Genomic DNA, 8374 nt, shown 5'->3' on the forward strand with positions numbered 1-8374 from the left:
GGGGGGGGGAGGGGTCATTCTTTTCAAAATCACAAAAATAGATTAACATTTATTACTGGACATTTCATTCTACTACGAGGATCATTTCATAATGTACCGATATTTATTCTACTAAATATCAAAGTATCATATACTGACCGAACTCAAACAGAATAAATATTTTACAATTAACAGTTATAATTTCCAGTTGGTGATTTGGTCAATCAAAGAAAGTATACTGTTAATCTGTAACTGATCAAGAAACTCAAAACAACCCTAAATGTTAGGCATACATGTTATAAAATACTCTTCATTTTGTATAAACCAATTGAATGCTTATAGTCAAGTGAATGGACCCATCCATTATTTTATAAAATTAGGAATCTAAATTCGTACAACTCCTGAAAAGTTGACCATTGAAATGTCATCAAACTTTGTATGAAGCATTTTCAAACCCTTTTGATGTCAAAGTTTACCTTTGCTATACCATACTTTCTCCTGTCGTTCCAATTATGTGTCATTGTTTAATTTGAACAGAATGTAAAGAATCTACTAAATTTGTTGATGCATTCATAAAGTCGTTGCCAATCCAAACAGAATTTTGGGTAAGATGTGGGAGATTATCATGAGTCAGTTATCATGTAGGTTACTTTGGGATAGGGAAATCATACCCGCGGGAGTAGAATTTCTCTATCCCACAAACCTAAATAGGATACGCTCTCTCAATAATGTTAATGTGCATCAGTGCATTCTGTTACTGATGATAAACCCATTTACAGATAATTTTATGTAATATTTTTGTAAACTGATAGTTAATAAAGCATTACCAACGAGAAATTGGATATGCAATTGTTTTGTTTAGATAAAGTTATTTATAATAAGATTTATTCGTGAATTTTTGTGTGAAAAACCTGCGCTAGGAACATTCGTATAAGGATAACGTCTATTATGTTGGGCCAAGTCTGGTTTTAGTCAATATGTAGTTAAACCATAACAATGTCCCATTCATGTTATTTTGATTCTGTTTGTCTACATAAATACAAAATTAAAAAAAAAAGTTATATGACCTTACTCTAGACAGTTGTTGCATTTTAGCTTTCAGTTAATTTGGCCGTTCTGCATCACAACTGCCCTATACCTGCCTATTTCCATGTATGGCTGTAACGGATCGGACATTATTTTTGACTACTGCTATTCTGTCGCCCGTATCACAGTTTGTGTGACGACCATCAATTCTCGGTTTTTTTCTGTAAAAACTGAGTATTTCAATGTCACCCATGGTAAAAATTATCCGAATCTGGACGTCATCTGCAGATAGCATGAATTATCAATGTTCCTGTAACTATCCGTCAACAATCATAACATATCACAGCAACTGTGGAGGGATCTGTCTCCAACTGCAAGTGACATTAGTTTGTTGTATTTGTCATGAGGCATCATGTCTGGTATCACATACTATGTTAGTCTGGGTCCCTGCTGCGATTGCTCCGACGAGTATGCGCTATTCTTAGTCTAAGAATAGCGCAGACTCGTCGGAGCAATCGCAGCAGGGACCCAGAATAGGCCTAGATATCGTTCGCAACGCGCAGTTGAAAAGACGAAAATGCTGGCGAGTGTTATCTTTATGTAAGGCAGGTTGTTTAAGCAGCATTGACATTGAACGATATGCATACATTTCAGCAACGTTTACATACAACTGTTCATAAATAAGGATCTGGATCCCGATTTCGTTGATTTGTGGCCAAGCATGACGCATGTTGTCAGCGGCGATGACAAAAAGGAAGGTGCTTCAACGGTATGTATAACAGTGATTATGCAAAAACAAACAAAATGAATGGACTTTTTACACTCGTGAATAACAGCGTCACAAAGGTGCTCCCGACAAAATTTTCTAACTAGGCTCAGTTGCGAACTGATTTCACATTGTTTGTGAGGATATCTTTACTGTGCTTATATAGAGCAGGCGTTCTGACTTTCACAGTGCATATACAAACTTAAGGGTATTGTAGGCACACACATCTAGGATAGGTCGGGTTAGCCATAGGTGCCAGACACACCAATAAGTAATGTGTGATAGTTTGTACACATCATATTACTATTAGTGTGTCCAGTATCTGTGGGGTTAGCAGAAACACAATATTTGTTTTAATTGGCCTTATTTAATGATCATTACTAGGTCACACAGGATTCATTTATAACTTGAGAGATAGAATAATTCTTCGCAGAAAAAATGGAAATATGATAAAAAAAAACCTTTTCTGAGTTGTACAATTTTAAAGTATCTTCTGTCTGAAATCTGAACATCACTTGGTTTATGACAAAAGGTGTAAACCCCAAAAACTACAGTTAAAATCTTACAAGATACATAAATATTTATTTTATGTCAATTTTGCAATAAGCTACAAAGAGCTTGTATTTGAACAAAACATGAGTATAATAATAGAAACCAAAACATTTTAACATGAAAAAAATAAAAATAAACATACATGTACTATACTGTTAACAAAGAAAAAGAGTTTATCACTTGGAAAGCATTTTGCACATAATAGGCACATTGCACACGATAAGCACATCAGCACTTGGTAATTTAAGGACATTAAGCACATTTGGGTACAGCACATAAAAAACAAAACCATCACATGAAAAGCTTATTAGCTCATAGTAGGCACATTTGCACACTGTAACATCTCCATGTTTCCTGGTTAATTTTTTTTCTTTCTGGAAACAACAAGGGGAGAGTGTTATGACTGATAAGTCAACCGACTTAAAGTAATAAAGAACTTGAACTTGAACTTGAACTTGAGTGATGTACTGCTTCATCTTTTGTATTAATGAAAACCGTGAATATCTAGATGCGTGTGTTTAAATTGTCCTTTTTTTTTTACTGTGGTTCAAGAAAATATTTCCTTCTTTTTCCACAAGTGTACTGTTTCAACTTTATCAGGCTTTTTAATTCGAAGGCTAATATATAAAAAGAGAGATAATTTTGTTTTGTTTTTACTGATATCTTTTTATGTACTCATATTTTACTATCTAAGAAACCAGTTAAGGTGTCTTAAGCCCCCATGAGAGGTGGTGTTATAAGTTGATTTTTATGTACATTTTGTTTATATTTAGTTCTGCTATCAAAGATATTGACTTACAGAAATGTTTGTGAACCATTTTAATGAATTCCTAAGCTGTAATGCCTTATTTCTCACTGTACAATCTCATCATACTGCTATGCCTCCTATTTCTTTTGAATATTGTCTCTAAACATTATTATTGCTGGTGCAGAAATTATGTGGTGACTATATTCTATTTTAGGGGAAAAGCAATCAACATTACAACAGACATGGAGGGTTATTGATGGGAGGAAGGAGGATGAGAAATAAGAACTGAACCCCTTCTCTCACACCTTTGAGCACTTCATGAGCTTTTTCAAATGGCTGCAAGAACTGTGCCAACAGTGACTTGATATTTTTAAGTCTATCAGTTACTGTATATAGGAGGAACCTCTGACTAAATCATTTTCTCTCAGTCTCATGACAGCCGAGTCCACAGATCCTTCCAACAGCGAATAGTTCAAGAAGTCGGTAATCTTTACTTGGGAGTGGAACAGATTGAATCTGTGATTATTGATGCTGAAAGCCAGATGAATGTGATTAAACAGCCCCTACTGACTAAAAGCACTAATGTTGGAATCTACGTTTGTTTTGATCAATATAACACTATGGGTGCTGGGAGCAAATTTGAAAAACATTGAAAATATCTTTTTAAAAGATAGACATACTTGTCATGGGTTCCTACTAGTTTTTGTCCAGTGAATTAAAAGTCAACGCAAATGTTAAGCAGTAAAAGAAATGTAACATCCCTGGTATAAATTGTACTTTTATCATTGCTTATGCTCAATATCAATAAAGTCATAATGTGTAACTTGATATTTGTTAATTTCACTCGATTTTACCGTGTCCAACTTTTGATATCAAATCTTGTGTGATAAATGAGAGGAATTCCACACAAGATGTAATCTTGGCTATGTCAATGAAAGCAATTGTTTCTTAAGTTTTCAACTATATTTCTTGAAGGTTCATTTCTAAATTTCATACATCAATTGTTCAAGACAGTTTTAAGGTCAAGTTCATACATTCAAGGTGATGGCCTAAGGTACACAACCTGTACATGTGACAGGGTAATTGTCAGTGCTTTCTTAACTAAGTAATCAAACAAAATGTTAAAAACTTGCTCCATCATTCTGAACATCAAATCATGCACTACAAACAAATACACATGCAACCTCAACTTTCAATAAGTCTTGTCAACATTTTTTGCACAATGGTATCAAAACCAACAATAATGACAACTGTAATAATATAGTATGTGCTCTAGATGGTACATTTGCAGTACTCTTTTAAAATATATTTGAAATTGATATGTGCATCTTATTTCAAACGCTAGCCTATGACGACAACGATAAAGCTGAACATATGCTATACATTTCTTTTTGTGAAGAATTTATGCAATGGAAATAGAGGGAAAATAGTGTAACTCTATTATATTTTGGTTATCTTATTCAATATTGAAACATACAACAATGTATTATATTGTATTAGAGTGCTTTTTATCTTATTTGTTCCTAGGAACACTGATGCAAATTAATTCCATTTTTCATAAGTAGAGACCTTTTCACTGCAGTGAATATGTGAAACACTGTTTTTAAAAGCTTTTCAAATATTTTGACGGACTTATAAAGGTACATTGTATGGAAAGCAGTCATCCACTAGTCTGTCCACAATTTGGTTTCAGCAAGTTAATATCCTTAAATATTGTTCAGTTTTAATGAAACTTGGGTTTGTGTATAAACAATATACACAGACTGATACAAAATTGAAACTTGAACATAATTCACGCGTATTTAAAAGCATGCATACCCTGGTCAATGTCCACACTTTACAAGATAATTTGCTTGAATATATATTGATCAATATACAAACTTCGATGATAAGTTCAAATTTGAGTGAAAGCCTTGCATAATTAATTAGCATACTGTGCTCTGATTGGTCAATGGTTTTAGACAATTAACTTTGTCAGATAAGGCCAGATTCTGATGAAACTTGGTTGATATCTTATTCAACAACAAAGGCAAAGTTCAAAGATGAACACGATCTGTGCATAATCTATCTAGTGGTTTAAAATTGCCAATTTCAGTTTTTAACGTTTGAAATATGGACAGAGGGAAGCAACTCCTATGCAAATGAATTATATAAAAAGTCTAAAATAATATATTCTAGAGGACACTTGGTACCCCTCTTCTGACATGCATATAAAGATATACTGTACACATAAGAAGAATAACTTCACAGTGGTAAACTTTTACATAAAACTATGATTTATAACAAAATTAACAGTTAATCCTTCTGTACAATATGATGGGAACTTCGTCTTTATTTTGTTCCCCTTTCCAAAAATAATATATACTTTTAGGACTTTCAGTACTTTGATTAAAGCCTGTTTTCCGCATTTATGATTCAATCACCGGTTATATAATCGACGAAAAGATGGTAACTAAGACTGTCTCTACTGATGACTCTTTAGGTATCAACATGTTCTTTCTTTAATCTTAAGTAATTCGTAATAATTATAAGTGATGTGTCGTCCATCCTCCTTCCATTTGTAAGCTTAAACTTCATGAGTACCAAATGCCGTTGTCTATAATATTTAGCAGCCGAGTCCACAGATCCTTCCAACAGCGAATAGTTCAAATACTTTCCTTGCAAAATGGAGAAGTCGGTGATCTTTACTTGGGAGTGGAACAGATTGAATCTGTGATTATTGATGCTGAAAGCCAGATGAATGTGATTAAACAGCCCCTACTGACTAAAAGCACTAATGTTGGAATCTACGTTTGTTTTGATCAATATAACACTATGGGTGCTGGGAGCAAATTTGAAAAACATTGAATGTATCTTTTTAAAAGATAGAAATACTGGTCATGGGTTCCTATTAGTTTTTGTCCAGTGAATTAAAAGTCAACGCAAATGTTAAGCAGTAAAAGAAATGTAACATCCCTGGTCTAGATTGTACTTTTATCAATGCTTATGCTCAATATCAATAAAGTCATAATGTGTAACTTGATATTTGTCAATTTCACTCGATTTTACCGTGTCCAACTTTTGATATCAAATCTTGTGTGATATATGAGAGGAATCCCACACAAGATGTAATCTTGGCTATGTCAATGAAAGCAATTGTTTCTTAAGTTTTCAACTATATTTCTTAAAAGTTCATTTCTAAATTTCATACATCAATTGTTCAAGACAGTTTTGAGGTCAAGTTCATACATTCAAGGTGAAGGCTACAGCTACACAACCTGTACATGTGACAGGGTAATTGTCAGTGCTTTCTTAACTAAGTATTCAAACAAAATGTTAAAAACTTGTTCCATCATTCTGAACATCAAATCATGCACTACAAACAAATACACATGCAACCTCAACTTTCAATAAGTCTTGTCAACATTTTTTTTGCACAATGGTATCAAAACCAACAATAATGACAACTGTAATAACATAGTATGTGCTCTAGATGGTACATTTGCAGTACTCTTTTAAAATATATTTGAAATTGATATGTGCATCTTATTTCAAATGCTAGCCTATGACGACAACGATAAAGCTGAACATATGCTATACATTTCTTTTTGTGAAGAATTTATGCAATGGAAATAGAGGGAAAATAGTGTAACTCTATTATATTTTGGTTATCTTATTCAATATTGAAACATACAACAATGTATTATATTGTATTAGAGTGCTTTTTATCTTATTTGTCCTAGGAACACTGATGCAAAATAATTCCATTTTTCATAAGTAGAGACCTTTTCACTGCAGTGAACATGTGAAACACTGTTTTTAAAAGCTTTTCAAAAATTTTGACAGACTTGTAAAGGTACATTGTATGGAAAACAGTCATCCACTTGTCTGTCCACAATTTGGTTTCAGCAAGTTAATATCCTTAAATATTGTTCAGTTTAATGAAACTTGGGTTTGTGTAAAATTGAAACTTGAACATAATTCACGCGTATAAAAATGCATGCATACCCTGGTTAGCATAATTAGCATACTTAGCATACTGTGCTCTGATTGGTCAATGGTTTTTGACAATTAACTTTGTCAGATAAGGCCAGATTCTAATGAAACTTGGTTGATATCTTATTCAACAACAAAGGCAAAGTTCAAAGATGAACACAATCTGTGCATAAACTATTTCATGGTTTAAAGTTGCCAATTTCAGTTTTTAACGTTTGAAATATGGACAGAGGGAAGCAACTCCTATGCAAATGAATTATATAAAAAGTCTAAAATAATATATTCTAGAGAACACTTGGTACGCCTCTTCTGACATGCATATAAAGATATACTGTACACATAAGAAGAATAACTTCACAGTGGTAAACTTTTACATAAAACTATGATTTATAACAAAATTCACAGTTAATCCTTCTGTACAATATGATAGGAACTTCGTCTTTATTTTGTTCCCCTTTCCAAAAATGATATATATATCTTAGTATAACTTTTGCCTTAGCTTTTAGGACTTTCAGTACTTTGATTAAAGCCTGTATTCCGTATTTATGATTCAATCACCGGTTATATAATCGACGAAACGATGAGGAACTAAGACTGTCTCTACTGATGACTCTTTTGGTATCAACATGATCTTTCTGTAATCTTTAGTAATTCGTCATAATTGTAAGTGATGTGTCGTCCATCCCCCTTACTTTTGTAAGCTTAAACTTCATGAGTACCAAATGCCGTTGTCTATAATATTTAGCAGCCGAGTCCACAGATCCTTCCAACAGCGAATAGTTCAAATACTTTCCTTGCAAAATGGAGAAGTCGGTGATCTTTACTTGGGAGTGGAACAGATTGAATCTGTGATTATTGATGCTGAAAGCCAGATGAATGTGATTAAACAGCCCCTACTGACTAAAAGCATTAATGTTGGAATCTACGTTTGTTTTGATCAATATAACACTATGGGTGCTGGGAGCAAATTTGAAAAACATTGAAAATATCTTTTTAAAAGATAGAAATACTGGTCATGGGTTCCTATTAGTTTTTGTCCAGTGAATTAAAAGTCAACGCAAATGTTAAGCAGTAAAAGAAATGTAACATCCCTGGTCTAGATTGTACTTTTATCAATGCTTATGCTCAATATCAATAAAGTTATAATGTGTAACTTGATATTTGATAATTTCATTCGATTTTACCGTGTCCAACTTTTGATATCAAATCTTGTGTGATATATGAGAGGAATCCCACACAAGATGTAATCTTGGCTATGTCAATGAAAGCAATTGTTTCTTAAGTTTTCAACTATATTTCTTAAAAGTTCATTTCTAAATTTCATACAT

This window comes from Mizuhopecten yessoensis, unplaced genomic scaffold (assembly GCF_002113885.1).
Source record: "Mizuhopecten yessoensis strain PY_sf001 unplaced genomic scaffold, ASM211388v2 scaffold2329, whole genome shotgun sequence".
Lineage (NCBI taxonomy): Eukaryota > Metazoa > Mollusca > Bivalvia > Pectinida > Pectinidae > Mizuhopecten > Mizuhopecten yessoensis.